This window comes from Panthera onca, chromosome X (genome assembly GCF_046562875.1).
Source record: "Panthera onca isolate mPanOnc1 chromosome X, mPanOnc1 haplotype 2, whole genome shotgun sequence".
In the NCBI taxonomy this organism is placed as follows: Eukaryota; Metazoa; Chordata; class Mammalia; order Carnivora; family Felidae; genus Panthera; species Panthera onca.
The window spans coordinates 5375936-5392305 of record NC_138357.1 but is presented as its reverse complement, the minus strand read 5'-3'; the positions used below and the strand labels follow the sequence as shown (position 1 = coordinate 5392305).

Genomic DNA, 16370 nt, shown 5'->3' with positions numbered 1-16370 from the left:
AGTGCTCTGCCACTGATTGCCCATGGAATCTTAGACAAGTCATCTAATCTTTGAGAGCCTCAGTTTCCCTGTATATAAAATGGGGATTGAGGAGGTAAAGACATATGGTTCATCTTTCAGTTGTGAGTTCTAAAGCATAGAAAAGAATTCTGTGGCCTCTGACATTTGGCTTGTTTTACTTGGAAAGAAATACACCCGCAGTACTACATTTGACCTGAACCTATGGAAAGCCCCAAAGTCAAAATCAAACTATCAATAGTCAAATCCTTTCCCTTGCTTGCTTGCCAGAGCCAGGGGTGTTGAAGATAGTCTGTTTCGTTGGGCCATTTAGCGTTTGTGGGAATGGCATGAAGCAAAGTGACTAGGGTTGAGCAGTTGTTCTTCTTGGCCTCTGCATATGCGATAGCTTACGTAGTGGTATTAGACCAGAGGCCCGCTGCACTGCAGGTACTCTTACGGGGCTAGTGATGCACACAGCACCAGCACACGGGAGAGCTTTAGTCCTTTGCCCAAATCACACATGGCTCATTGGCTGAGGACTGTGGTAAGATGAGCTGCCCTTTCTGAATGGCGATAGATGGGCACCATCCTGTCAGTCCTGCCGGGGTAAGACAAAGATGTAAGGGGCTGCTAGTGGACTTTAAAATGTGAATTTAAAAAATTGTCCTTAATTATAAAAAAAAATAGCCTTAATTACAGCTTACCACAGGCAGGCCGTGCATTTCTGAGTAGTTTTACAAACAAGGGAAGAAGCCAATAGTTTGGTAAGTGCTGGTGAGTTCTCATTTGCATGCTGTCCCACACCCAAATTGTAATACTGCAACACCACAATTTGCAGACAAATTACCAGCATGACAAATTAGCACAATTTGTTAATTTCCTCTTTAATTGCCTTACAAAGAGTAGCGTTTCTGTCATTTGCCTTTTTTGACATAGAGGCTCGTCTTAAAAGCAGAAAGACTTTAACATAGCTAAATCTATGTCTATAACAAGTAAAGCTTGTTTTCATTTTTCTTACCCAGCCGGCTAAGATTTATACATTAATTATTCAACTGATGCATCTTAAACATTCCAGTTAAAATACACACTGCTGGCCAGAAATTGTTCAACCCCCAGCACACTGCAAGGAATAAATACTTAGAACTGTAAATGGGTAAACTCAGTCTTTCCATGTGGTGAGGTCAACAGAACTCACAGTGAACATACAAAGGATAGAGAACTAATTATTATTGAAATTCAGGTAAGTGATTTCTTAGGCATTTTAGCTGTCATGCTGTGGAATAATTGCAAACCCACCAGGAAGGAATTGCAAAACACAACCTACTTCTCTTTTCCCCAATGGCTACTTAGAATTTTTTTTTCTGTTTTTCAGTTTGCGCCAACCCTCTATTTAATCATTAAAAGGACTGTTATTTTAAGTATCAACTTCCTCAGTAACAGTGTTCGACTGAAATCCTACAGAATGGTGACTTTGCCCAGAGTGTGACTTCAGTGAGCTGGTGAGTTTGAAGGCAATCGAGGCTATTAGTAATGGAGTACAGAGCTCTGTGGCAATTTTGTTTAAGTGTTGTGCAAGTTAATGTTCTACCTGACTCATGTAACCATCACTCTCCAGTCCCATCAGTGACAACATACAGTTGTTAAATACCGTGTCATAGGCATCAAGTGTTCTACTATCATTTAAATATCAGTAACAGCAGCAGCAAATACTCTAGGCATACCACAGAACCCACGTTAGTGGGTATCCCAGCTTGGTGACAAGATTCTTCCTGCTTCTAGGTCTTTGCATATTCTGTTTCTTGTCCAGGAAAGCTGTTCAAGTCTTGGTTTAAAGGCCTTTTCAAGAGGTCCCCCTTCCTCCCTCTGGTATTCTTGATCACTGTACCCATGTGTTTCCTTCATAGTATTTGTCACAATTGAAAATGATACTTGTATCTTTTTTCTTGTTAATTGTCTCCCCTGCTAGTCTATAAGCTATACAAGGACAGAGACCTTGTCTATTTATATTCATCCCTAGATCTCCTTGCCTAGCAAAGTAAGTAGGGGCTCTAAATATTTTAATGAATAAAGGAGGCAATGTAGCAGAAATACAGGGAGGCAGGAGCCCAATGTGCTGAGAACTTCCAGATTAATCTCATGACCGCATGTGGTCCTGCCTAGGCCTGTAGGACCTATCACAGTATGCCCACATATAGGCTGGACATTTCCACCTGATGGTCCACAGGCCCTTCCCGGTCAACATTCCAAGATTTAATTCATCAGCCTGCCTCCCAAATCTTTTCCCTTCTTAGTCATAGCTTGAATAATGGCACTGTCATGCCTGTCATCATCCAGGTAAGACACTTCGCCTTCATTTTGCCCTCTGTCCTCCTCAACTCCAGCACTCAGTCCTGTCAGTGTGTCTTCCTGAATACTGCTTGAATCTGTTCTCTCCATTGACATGACTCTGGTTCAGGTTCACATCTTCTCTTATTTACATTACTGCAAATACTTTCTGATGGTCTCTCTGTCTCCTCAGTTTTATACCCTAAAGACCACCTCCCTCTCCACCAAAAGTCAAACTCTATTTTCTCTCCTTCTGTCTAGAAGGCAGTAAGGACTGGCAATGCACAGAAGTAGCTGGAACGCTACTGAGTAAGAGATATTCAAAGATTGCAGACATATGATTTCTTCAAGATTAATTTCCTTTTTGTTTTTCTGCTACGGATCCAATGGAATAAGCTATTAAAATGCTTTGAGCTTCTGAACGAAAGCACAGAACTGTGCCAGCAGAACAACATAAAGGTTTCCTTTATTTATTTTCCTCTAGCATCTATCTGTGATGGATGATATGACCATGAATCTTCACTTAAATATGGAATCCTGAAAAATCATAAAATCCTCAGTGTCAGAGCTGGACAGAGGCCATCTGGATCTTTTGTCTGAGGCTCAGAGAAGGGAAGGACCTTATTTAAGGTCACAAACTGAGTTAGCTGTAGAATTAGGACTCAGACTCAGCTCTCTGTATTTCTCAAGTCATCACGAGGCTTCACTTGGATGTATTATTTAAACATTTGGCAGCTCTGTGGCCCACTCCCCAGACTACTGTGGCATGACTTCCTTCCTTCATCTGACTTCTCTTTCTTTTTTTGCTTCTCTTGTGCCTGAGTGCTAATCAGTGAGATTAGGAAGAAATTATGACCTTTATAAGTGACATGTGCTGCCTTGGTGATTTCCAAAAGGGGACTTTGGAGCACTAGAGGTTTCTTGGAGCTGCCCTTGGGCTTCTGTGTATACCACCAGTCAGTGGGGTCCCAGGAAAACAGGGCTCTGGGATGCCAACCCACACTTCATACTGTATGGGAAGTTTTGTTTTCATTTGTTTTATATGGGCTCACACTGCCACTGGATTTAAGTGATTTCATGTTGAAAAAGTTTTGAAAACTGCCTGAGGGAATGCACTTACTAGTTTACTCCCCCAGTTGAATATTCCAATTAAACAATATTTCTGTGATTTTGTGTTTATTTTTATTTTTACCCTTCTCTTTACAATGATAAAAGGAAGAAAAACTCCAGGCCTGCTCATGTGGGTGTGGTAACTTGAATGTCGATTGTCCCAAACTGGCTAGTGGAGCAGAGCCTGAAGCTGGGACTTTATGGCCTCTCAGCTATGTGTTAGTATGAACGGGTCAGTTCTACCTAGTGTCCTACTTTCCCTCTCAGGCCTGGGTGTACGTGAGATTACTAGGTAGAAGGTATGTTGTCATAAGAATCTAGTATGTCTTCTGTAGCTTACTTGAATTCCTGGTCTTTAGTCTTTGATACTGACCAGTGGTGAGGAAGGGGGAATGTATGATTTCTGAGAGCCCAGTGTTGTGGCACCATAGTAAAACACTGTATGAATATCCATGGAAAGGGGAAATTGATGTTGAAAACTGACATGTGTCATGGTGTAGGGTCCCCGGGGATGGTTTTCCAGTTTCTGGCTTGGGAGGTGATGATCGCAGGGATGTCGGGGCTTGGGAGGAGGGACAAATGGTATTTCTGACTTGACCATTTTCCTTTGGTGTGTCCAGAGATGGTTGACATACTCTTTATACTTCTTGACACGATGAAAAGCAAGGCTACTCCTAACTTTGGTGGGCCTGTGGCAAGGATGCAAACTGTAGGCTCACGTCCAGCTCCCCCTTCTCTCTAACCTCTTGGCTCCGTCCCTTACCCTGAGGGGCCTTCTGCACGTGCCGTAGATACAAGCCTTGCTCCACAGAGTATTGACCCCAGTCCAGAGCATTGGCAGTACTTGAGAGCTTATTAGAACTGCAGACTCTCAGGGCCTGCTGTAAGCCTACTTCACCAGGCTCTGGATTTTAATAGGATTCTAGGTGATTCACAGTCACATTCAGGTTTGGGAAGGATCATTATAGCCCACATGTTCAAGCTCCAGCATTACTGGGTTGAAGGGCAACAACTGCCCCATGGCCACCCCTCATAACACCTTAGTAGGCCTAGGGTTGTTCCCACCTATGGCTTGGTTCATCCTTAGGAAGACAGAGCTAGGGAAGAGGATGGCACAGGCCACAGACACAGGCTTGGGGCATATGGACAGGGAATTTTAAGGTCTTGGATATTCTGAGAGTAGCCTAGAAGAGGGAAGCATAGAGTTTGAGTAGACAAGTTCCTTGGCCCCATAGACTCCTTGCTGTATGAGGAGCGGTGTGTCTAGAGCAGGGCCAGAGCAAGGCTCTATAAAGTGTGACGCCTAGGGCAGGGACCTGGTTGCCCCAGTCTAAGAGTGATGCTGTTGACAGGTGTTCACAATGTCCATGTGGATGGGGGTTGGGTGGGGGTGATTCATGGCTCTTTGAGGTACTTGGTGGCTGTCAGTGTCTTGGTGACTCTTTGGGGTGTGGGGAAGTAGTAGTGATGGGGCCATTACTGCTTTAAGAGGGAATCAAAGTGAACTGTTTTAAGCAAACTTTTTAGTAGCTAGGGAGGCACATTCATGGACTTATATATAGAAGGTACATAGTGAAGGTGGCTCCTTTAGTGCCTAATAACAATTCTACTAGACCAGCTGGCAGCCTGCACCAGGATGCAGTTGGATGTGGGTGTGGAGGGCTTTGAACAGCTTCCTCCAAACCTAAGATATAGTCAGTTTCCCTTAAAGAATTAAGAGCAGTGTCTGGTGTGGTTGAGGTGAGGTGGCTGGTAGATGGGGGGAAATGTGTGTCCACTGCCACCTGGATGATGCCGTGGTTGTGAGACAAGCAGGTCTGAAGTGAAGCCCATTAGATTGCTGTTCCAGCAATCACACCTCAGCTTCCTCATCTGTAAAATGGATCTAGTGCTCCTTGCCTTGCCTAATTTACAGAGATGTTGGGTAGCTCTGTAAGGGAATGGATAGAAAAGTCCTTTGTAATTGTCAGGTGGGGGCACACATGAAGAAATGAGAACCATGCTACCATTTGCTGTCTTTCCTTTGGGAGTATGCCTTCATCTGCACCTGAGTTTTAGATTTAGCTTATCCACCCTTTAGCAATGCACAAGGCTCCATGCAAAGCCATCTCTGCCCCTTTGCCCAGCAACTTCCAGCCCCTTCCAAGCAGATACACTGCTGTGATTCTCATTTTTTGAGTTCCACAGTGGGGGAGGGGGTTTTATATTGGCAAACATTTCTGAAGAGACAAGTAATTGCCTCTGGAAAGAGAATGCTCTTCTCTTCCAAAAATTCATATTTGCTGGTTAAATTGATGTGACTTTATTTTTTGGCTAGCACTCCGCAGTATTCCATGGAGCGGTAATTATTCCTTTGGTGTTGCAGGAGTTTGCTGAGAGAAGGGAACTAAATCTAAAAGAGTGAATCCATCTGGTACATATGTTGAAGCTCTTTCTGAGGCCACTGACACTGAAATGTTAATGCTAGATTTTTATCTGCTGGTATCATTTGGATATTGATATAATGTGAGCTAATGCCCTAGGTCATTGAATCAAAGGCTGATTTCCATTCCCTTACATGGCACTGGACGCCCCACGCAGTGGATTGATGACTTTCTTTGCAGAGCACAATGGTAATACCTTACCCTGATTCCAGTCCTGCCACCTGGTTGTCAGCCTGTGGTTGCCCCCGATAGGCAACTAAATGCTGACTAAATGTCAGCAGCCAGAAGACTCAGTGACTCCCAGTACCTGAAGCATCCAGAGCTAAGGGTTGGCAGGATAGAAGCACCCCACCCCCCAAGTGGTAGATGATATCTGGGATTAATCTGATACCTCAAGTATTAAGTGCCCCTGGGAAGAGCCCCTGAATCCCATGGGGGCTTGCTAATCCTCAGCCTTCCTCTTGACATTATAGTGTGAGTGAAGCTGGGATGTGCTCCAGGAACCCACTGACGGCTATCCTGCTCTGCTGGGGCTCTGACATCCAGCCTAGGCTTTGCTAGGCCTTTCCCTGAGGTGCTGGGCTCTGGCTGGCTGGCTGCCAGCTAGGGTCCAATCCAAATAAAACCTTGTGGAAACATGGTGCTGCCACCTGCCTGATGATTAGTGTCACTGCCGCTGCAGGGTCTCTCCTAACCAGATTGTGTTCTGAAATAGCTAGCTTTTGTTTGCCTTTTTTTTTTTTCTTAAATCTTTGTAAGTTGGCCAGTAAGCCCTACTGGGGACAACTCTTTGGTCCTCGTAGTTCTGAGTCTGCTCGATCTGTGCTCATTCTCCTTTTCCTGCTCTCCTGGCATTGCAGCCTTTGGAGTCCTCACTATCACTATAAAATTTCGCTGCAAGATATGGGAAATAGTCTGCTTTATCCCATACTCCAGTTTCACATCCATGGAAAGCTGTGGACATCTTATACTTCACTAAGGTTTGGACCCACTCACAGTTCCAGCCTCCTCTCTCGAGGAAGCATTAACCAAAGAAGCCATGGGAAATTTGCCAGCCTCCTATGAAATAAAATGCTATGTAGTGACAAACAAACTGTCCAGATTTTTTTAGCAAAATATGGCTGCTGTAGCTTTTTGACAGTTTTCTCTTTCTTCTGCAGTCCAGTGTGAAGTAGACTCCACAGGGTGAATTGTCATTGGGAGAAATTCAGAGCTGCCTTGTGTCATTGGCACATGGCTGAGGAGAAGCCAATGAAAGGGTTACCACCATTTCCCCCAAAGCTGTTAGGGAAGGTTTTTGATTATTTTCTAAATACCTTCTACCTTCAGCACAGGATATTGTGATTATTAAAGAGGCACTGTCATGTATCTTTTTAGGATTATTGTCGTCTTTTTGTTTTCTCAATAGTCACTGTGCCCAGGTCCCTCTTTAGGACCCAAAGGTGTTTCTTTCTTTACCCACAGAATTTGTCCTTGCCCTTCTGGTAAATGGACTTGAATCGCTCCTGCTTCTGTCAGCTAGCAGCTGGGTTTACTTCAAGGTCCTTCAGAAGGCCAGACAAGTGCCATTACACAAATCACTGTTGACTGCCATCAGCCCACTGGCCCTCCCTCCCACACTTCTTTCTCTACCCCTGCCTCCCACTGCTTTCCATATAGGTTTGGAGGTGTCATTTTTCTTTCAGGACAACAGACTTTTGGGTAAAAATTATGTCTAAAGGTACATATCAACAGGCTTTGGCGACATCTAAAATAGGGTGGCATTTGATCTATGCAGTAACCGGCACTGTGCCACTTGTACATTAGCCACAACATATCTAATCTAAAGTTCTTTTTTTAAATGTCTTTAATGTTTATTTATTTTTGAGAGAGAGAGAGAGAGAGAGAGAAACAGAGCACAAGCAGGAGAGGGGCAGAGAGAGACAGACAGACAGAATCTGAAGCAGGCTCCAGGCTCCGAGCTATCAGCACAGGGCCCAACGTGGGGCTCGAACCCACAGACTGCAAGATCATAACCTGAGCTGAAGGCCGATGCTCAACTGACTGAGCTGCCCAGGTGGCCCTCAAAATAAATACTTTAATAATAATAATAAAAGAACTATGAGTATGTTCTCCTGCCACATTGATGATTTCCCAATGCCCAGTTGAGAAAGAGAGGCCAATCTAGAGTAGAGTCATTGGCTCCAGGCTCAGGGCACATGGAGGGCCCAGAAACTTACATTGTACCTTTGTTTTGGGGTCAGAAGGCTTCCGTGAGCTCCTCATACCTTCTGGCCACACTGAAGTAGTATTTTGAGAAGTAAGTTTTCCCCTTTTTTAAAAAAAGATCTGTGAGCATACCAATATGTTTGGTTGTTTAGGTTCTTTAGCTCATATATGGGCTATACAAGCCTTGATTTTGACCATTTTGAAGCCTTTGTGGACTAGTATACTTCAGTTGGAATATTTGTTACTTCAAGAAATCAGCAAATGGTTTGTGGTACCTTCTAAGATTTATGTAGCACATATTTATTGAGTATGTTTTATGGGTGAGGAGCTGTGCTGAGTGCTGGGAATTCACAGATGAGAAAGGTACAGTCCCTGCTCTTGGGTTGTCTCACAGTCTAGTAAGAGAAAGACAGACACATCAACAAATAACTGTAACACCAACAGCTGGGTAGAAAATTCCAGGTCAGGGCACCGGCATGAGCAGAGGTTGAGGGCAGGAGGAATACACAATTTGCTTGGAGAATCACAAGCAATGTAGCATAGTGGAGTGTGGTGTGGATGTTGGCAGGAAGCTACTGGAGAAAAGACTGGGACATAGATGTGGGTCATATTTTCAAGAGTTCAGATTTTTAGCTTTCTGAAGATGATTTGGGTATCCCTTGAATTCAGGATATTGGATCCACAGTAACAATTCTGTCGACATTCCTAGAACCTTTGTTTAGTTTAGCAGGAGGTGAAAGAGAGAGCTATTAAAACTGAAACAGTGATCCTCAGCTCTAGGGACCTTGTGAGTCAGAAATTAGAGCATCTTATATGGCTTGGAGATAGAGCATGCTAGTCTGAGATGTGTGTGATATATCATTGGCTTAAGGAAGGGAGAGAAGATTTGCTTTGGAGGAAAGGTTGGGAAGGAAGGATAGCAAAGCTGGATAGTTTTGTACCTACTCCCCAGTCAGAAATTTATAGTTTGATTTCATTACTGTCTTGAAATATTGTCATATCCCAGAACATACAGAGATCCATATTTAACAGTAAGTGTGGGGGCATCTGGGTGGCTCAGTCTGTTGAGCATCCAACTCTTCATTCTGGATCAGGTCGTGATTCCAGGCTTGTAGGATCAAGCCCCGTGTCAGTCTCTGTGCTGAGCATGAAGACTGCTTGGATTCTGTCTCTCCCTCCCTCTGCCCCTCCCTTTCTCTCTCTCTCTCTCTCTCTCTCTTTCAAATAACCATATATGAAAAGCCCACAGCTTATTTCATTCTTAGTGGGGAAAAACTGAGAGCTTTCCCCCTGAGATCAGGAACACGACAGGTATGTGCACTCTCACCACTGTTTTTTTTTTTTTTATTTTTAAATGTTTATTGAGTTTTGAGAGAGAGAGAGAGAGAGAGACAGATCATGAGCAGGGGAGAGACAGAGAGAGAGGGAGGCACAGAATCCAGAGCAGGCTCCAGGCTCTGAGCTGTCAGCACAGAGCCCAATGTAGGGCTCGAACTCCCAAATCACAAGATCATGACCTGAGCCAATCAGGCGCTTTACTGACTGAGCTACCCAGGCGCCCCACCACTATTGTTTAACATAGTGCTGGAAATCCTAGCCTTAGCAATCAGACAAAATGATGTAAAAGGCATCCAGATTGGCAAAGAAGAAGTCAAACTTTCATTTTTCTCAAATGACATGATACTCTACATGGAAAACCCGAAAGACTCCACCAGAAAGCTGCTAGAACTGATACATGAATTCAGCAGAGTCGCAGGATATAAAATCAATGTACAGAAATCAGTTGCATTTCTATACCCCAATAATTAAGCAATAGAAAGAGAAATCAAGAAATTGATCCCATTTACAATTGCACCAAGAACCATAAAATACCTAGGAATAAACCTAACCAAAGATGTAAAAGATCTGTATGCTGAAAACTATAGAAAACTTATGAAAGAAATTGAAGAAGACACAAAGAAATAGAAAAACATTCCATGCTCTTGGATTGGGTAGAACAAATATTATTAAAATGTTAATACTACCCAAAGCAATCTACACATTTAATACAATCCCAGTCAAAATTGCACCAGCATTCTTCTCAGAGCTAGAAAAAAACAACCCCAAAATTTGTATGGAACCACAAAAGACCCTGAATAGCCAAAATAATGTTGAAAAAGAAAACCAAAGTGAGAGGTATCACAATCCCAGACTTTAGCCTCTACTACAAAGCTGTAATCATCAAGACAGTATGGTATTGGCACAAAAGCAGACACACAGACTAACGGAATAGAATAGAGAACCCAGAATATGACCCACAAATGTATGGCCAACTAATCTTTGCCAAAGCAGGAAAGAGTAGCCAATGGAAAAAGACAGTCTCTTTAGCAAATGGTGTTGGGAGAACTGGACAGCAATATGCACAAGAATGAAACTGGACCACTTTCTTACACCATATATGAAAAATCAACTCAAATGGATGAGAGACCTAAATGTGAGACAGGAAACCATCAAAACCCTAAAGGAGAAAACAGTAACAACCTCTTTGGCCTTAACTGCAGCAACTTCTTACTCGACACATCTCCAAAGGCAAGGGAAATAAAAACAAAAGTGAACTATTGGGACCTCATCAGATAAAAAGCTTCTACACGGTGAAGGAGGCAATCAACAAAACTAAAAGGCAACTGACAGAATGGGAGAAGATATTTGCAAATGACATATCAGATAAAGGGTTCATTTCCAAAATCTACAAAGAACTTACCAAACTCAACACCTGATAAACAAATAATCCAGTGAATAAATGGACAGAAGACATGAATAGACATTTTTCCAAAGAAGACATCCAGATGGCCAACAGACACATGAAAAGATGCTCAACATCGCTCATCATCAGGGAAATACAAATCAAAACCACATTGAGATACCGTATCACACTGTTCAGAGTGCCTAAAATTAACACCTCAGGAAACAACAGATGTTGGCAAGGATGTGGAGAAAGGGGAACCCTCTTGCACTGCTGGTGGGAATGCAAGGTGGGACAGCCACTATGGAAAACAGTGTGGAGGTTCCTCAAAAAATTAAAAAGAATTACTCTATGACCCAGCAATAGCACTACTATGGATTTATCCAAAGGATACAGTAGTGCTGATTCATAGGGACATGTATACTGCAATGTTTATAGCAGCACTATCAACAATAGCCAAATTATGGAAATACCCCTAAATGTCCATCAACTGATGGAATGGATGGAGACTGATGAAGGGATAAAGAAGATGTGGCTTACTTTCTTACACCATTTACAAAAATAAACTCAAAATGGATGAAGGACCTGAATGTGAGACAGGAAACTATCAAAACTCTAGAGGAGAAAGCAGGAAAAAACCTCTCTGACCTCAGCCGCAGCAATTTCTTACTTGACACATCTCCAAAGGCAAGAGAATTAAAAGCAAAAATGAACTATTAGGACCTCATAAAGATAAAAATCTTCTGCACTGCAAAGGAAACAATCAACAAAACTAAAAGGCGACCAACAGAATGGGAAAAGATATTTGCAAATGACATATCGGACAAAGGGCTAGTATCCAAAATCTATAAAGAGCTCACCAAACTCCACACCCGAAAAACAAATAATCCAGTGAAGAAATGGGCAGAAGACATGAATAGGCATTTCTCTAAAGAAGACATCCAGATGGTCAACAGGCACATGAAAAGATGCTCAACGTCGCTCCTCATCAGGGAAATACAAATCAAAACCACACTCAGATACCACCTCACACCAGTCAGAGTGGCTAAAGTGAACAAATCAGGAGACTATAGATGCTGGTGAGGATGTGGAGAAATGGGAACCCTCTTGCACTGTTGGTGGGAATGCAAACTGGTGCAACCGCTCTGGAAAACAGTGTGGAGGTTCCTCAAAAAATTAAAAATAGATCTATCCTATGACCCAGCAATAGCACTGCTAGGAATGTACCCAAGGGATACAGGAGTGCTGATGCATAGGGGCACTTGAACCCCAATGGTTATAGCAGCACTTTCAACAATAGCCAAGTTATGGAAAGAGCCTAAATGTCCATCAACTGATGAATGGATAAAGAAATTGTGGTTTATATACACAATGGAATACTACATGGCAATGAGAAAGAATGAAATATGGCCCTTTGTAGCAATGTGGATGGAACTGGAGAGTGTTATGCTAAGTGAGATAAGTCATAGAGAGAAAGACAGATACCATATGGTTTCACTCTTATCTGAGAAACTTAACAGAAGACCGTGGGGGAGGGGAAGGAAGAAAAAAAGTTAGAGAGGGAGAGAGCCAAACCATAAGAGACTCTTAAAAACTGAGAATAAATTGAGGGTTGATGGGGAGTGGGAGGGAGGGGAGGGTGGGTGATGGGCATGGAGGAGGGCACCTGTTGGGATGAGCACTGGGTGTTGTGTGGAAACCAATTTGACAATACATTTCATATTAAAATAAAATAAAATAAAATTACAGTTTCAAAAAAAAGGTGTAGTTTATATATACAATGGAATACTACTTGGCAATGAGAAAGAATGAAATCCTGCCATTTGCAACAATGTGGATGAGAGTGGAGGGTATTATGCTAAGTGAGATAAATCAGAGAAAGGCAGATATCATCTGTTTTCACTCATAGGTGGAATTTGAGAAACTTAACAGAAGATCATTGAGGATGGGAAGGGGAAAAAATAGTTTCAAACAGAGAGGGAGGGAGGCAAACCATAAGAGACTTAAATACAGAGAACAAACTGAGGGTTGATGGAGGGGGCGAGGGAGAGGGGAAAATGGGTGATGGACATTGAGGATGGCACTTATTGGGATGAGCACTGGGTGTTGTATGTAAGCGAATAATCGTGGGAATTTACTCCCGAAGCCAAGAGCACACTGTATACACTGTATGCCAGCTAACTTGACAATAAATTATATTTAAAGAAAAAGACCCAACTGAATAAAAACCACTCAATCCTGTGCATTGTTGGTTATGTTACATAAAAGTATATAAAGAAAAAATAAATGAAAATAAAAAAAAATTAAAGTTTCTTTTTTTAAAGTACGTGTGAACAACTCACATCCAATTCAGATATAAAGGACCAGTTTGGCTCATTCATCTGGTTCTACTTCATAAGCAGCCAGGATCAAATGAGTAGGCTTGCAAGAGCAGCCAAAGATCAGGCCACTTAAGAATGCATGGGGCATGATAGCCTGGAGCTGTTGTTCACAGTACACCCTGCTCCAGGTATATGTAGCACTACCCTCTGGTCCAAAGCCACAAGCACTGGTCTTATTCCTAGCACACCATCTTTCAGATGGGTTCCATGCTGTTACAGGGAGCGTGGTTGGATGGATGCTGTGGTACACATGGAACCACAGCTCTCACTAAGATTCTCTCTCCCAGTGTTTTTTTTTTTTTTTTAAGAAAATTTTTTTTTTAATTTTCTTTTTTTATTTTTTAAAATTTACATCCAAATTAGTGAGCATCTAGTGCAACAATGATTTCAGGAGTAGATTCCTTAGTGCCCCTTACCCATTTAGCTCATCCCCCCTCCCACAACCCCTCCAGTAACCCTCAGTTTGTTCTCCATATTTATTAGTCTCTTCTGTTTTGTTCTCCTCCCTGTTTTTATATTATTTTTGTTTCCCTTCCCTGCTGTTCATCTGTTTTCTCTTAACGTCCTCATATGAGTGAAGTCATATGCTTTTTTGTCCTTCTCTGACTAATTTCACTTAGCATAATACCCTCTAGTTCCATCCACATAGTTGCAAATGGCAAGATTTCCTTCTTTTTGATTGCCGAGTAATACTCCATTGTACATATATACCAAATCTTTTTTATCCATTCATCCATCGATGGACATTTGGGCTTTTTCCATAGTTTGGCTATTGTTAATGGTGCTGCTATAAACATGGGGGTGCGTGTGCCCCTTCGAAACAGCACACCTGTATCCCTTGGATAAATACCTAGTAGTGCAATTGCTGGGTCATAGCATAGTTCTATTTTTAGCTTTTTGAGGAACCTCCATACTGTTTTCCAGAGTGGCTGCACCAGAGTGGCTTCATCTCTATATTACTTTGCTGTGAGATGGACAGGCCCTTCCTGGGCTGCTCTCTCTCACTAATTATTGGGGCAGAAAGGGTATTAGTGCTCTTTTTAAAAAGCCCAGCACACATTCCTCCAGACATGAGCAGAGAAACTGTCTAGGAAGAAAAATCTCTGGAAGGCAGCATCAAGGTCTACTTGGGCAGGTGTCCTGTTGTCACAGAGCTGTCCCTGATGAGCCCCTTTCTACTCAGCCCTTGGAGAAATGAACACTTTCTGGAATTTAGCATGATGGTTTTATAAGACAATTTCCAAGTCTTTCTGACAGACTAAGTATCCCTGGTCCCTCAGTATAAAAAGTCTTAAAAAGAAAACCCTCTTCATTCATCAATTTCTATTGTATTAATCACTGCTGCTTTTGGAATTATGATCCTGGAGGTGAAAGTCCTACAAAATATTTAGAGTTAGTGTTTAATCTGGAACAACCTGTCTGAAGGGTCAGGTGATAATTTTCTCTATTAAAAATAATGTTTTCTCCACCAGGAGTCCTGAGCACTGGGGAGAAAATTCCTATTACAGCCTTGCTGCTGCCTGTATATGGTTCCTTATACTGGATCCCCACTAGAATATATATATATATATATATATATATACATATATATATATATATATATATATAGACACTATATATATATATATATAGTGTCTTAAAATTATTTTTATCAATGTAATAGTACAAAAATTTTTTAAACTCAGGCTTATAACAACAGCAACAACAAAAACAATCAGGCCAGCACTGCTCCTTCTCAAGGCTGTTCCTTTAGAGCAACCGCTTGTTAACTGTTCTAGCTATTGCTTTTGTATTTACCTGTATATTTTATATAATATGTTCATACTGCTATTACTTGACTCATTATTTTAGGTATTATTTGTTAACTTCCTGTGATGGCGGATGAGAGTCTGGCTATTATTAGTCAGGCTTGGCTAGTTTATGCTGCAAAGAAACCACTCCTGATCGCCAGTGGCTTCACAGAACAAAAGTTTATTTCTTTTTTCAATTAAAAAAATGTTTATCTTTGAGAGAAAGAGACAGAGTGTGAGCAGGCAGGGGAGGGACAGAGAGAGAGAGGGAGACACAGAATCTGAAGCAGGCTTCAGGCTCTGAGCTGTCAGCACAGACCCCGATGTAGAGCTTGAGCTCATGAACTGGGAGATCATGACCTGAGCCAAAGTCGGATGCTTAACCAACTGAGCCACCCAGGCACCCAACAAAAGTTTATTTCTTGCTCTTGCTACATGTTCAGCCTAAGTAGGTAGGGAGCCTCTGGCTCATGTTGGTCCTCTAGACTGGTGGAGGCTCCATCGCAACACCTGATTCCGTGATCTCTGCAGAATGGGCAGATGATAGGGGGATTGCATACCGGCTCTCAGAGCTTCTGCCCAGTTATGATACAAGTCAGTTTCACTCCTGTTTTACTGATCAAAGCAAATCACATGGCCACACTTAATCTGAAAGGAGGCCAGAAAGTGCGTCCTGCTTTGGATGTGGTAGGAGATGCCCTGGATAATTTTTGACCAGCCCTAATGACTGCCACATAGCTTGCTCCATGTTCCCATGTTCCCTATTGCCCTAATAGAAGTAAATCATATTTTTTTTCAAAATCAATGTTCAATGTTTATATTATTATAGCTTTGTAAATATCATGCACTGTCAAGCCAATGCATTATGCTTACATGCCATTTTTTAAAAAAAAAATATTTTATTTCACCAGAGCTAATAATTGCCTAATTTTTTGTCTACTGTTATTTGTATTTATTCCTTATTTTTTCCATAACATTCATCATATATGTCAATAGTCCCCCACGTTATTTTTTAAATGCTAAAAACTGTGAGATAACCTATGAATTTTGTTTTTTCCTGCAGTCTTCTAACCTCCTACTTCAGTCTGGGATAGTTGCTCTCTAGGCTTGCTGAGCAAGTCTCATTCTGGGACTTCTGTTGCCAGTTTCCTGTGTTAGAGTCTTAGGTTTCTGGGGCCCATATTTCCCTCTTTTTTGGTTTACTCACTTGTTTTGTTGGAGCACAAGCTCTAATAGATTTGTAAGGAAAGGTGTATGGGAAGTGTACTAGTCAGCTTTTTTAGTAGGTTATGCTGTGGTTGTAAAAGATTCTAAAATCTCACTGGCTTATACAACAAGGTTTTTTTCTTACTCGTGTCCTGTGCCCTTCATGGATCAGCTACAGCTCTACCTAGGTCTTTTTCAATCTGGG

General features: G+C 42.0%; 1 long non-coding RNA gene across 3 annotated transcripts in view; it reads left to right on the top strand.

Annotated features, from left to right (window-relative positions):
* The window catches only part of LOC145714013 (uncharacterized), a 279372-nt gene that overhangs the window by 32771 nt on the left and 230231 nt on the right, over positions 1-16370 (top strand). For 2 of the 3 annotated variants that reach the window (XR_014136769.1, XR_014136768.1), the window contains exon 3: positions 1373-1499. The exons of the other annotated variant lie outside the window; for it this stretch is intronic. This is a non-coding gene — a long non-coding RNA (uncharacterized LOC145714013). The remainder of the gene's footprint in view (positions 1-1372; positions 1500-16370) is intronic. 3 annotated transcript variants of the gene reach the window in all.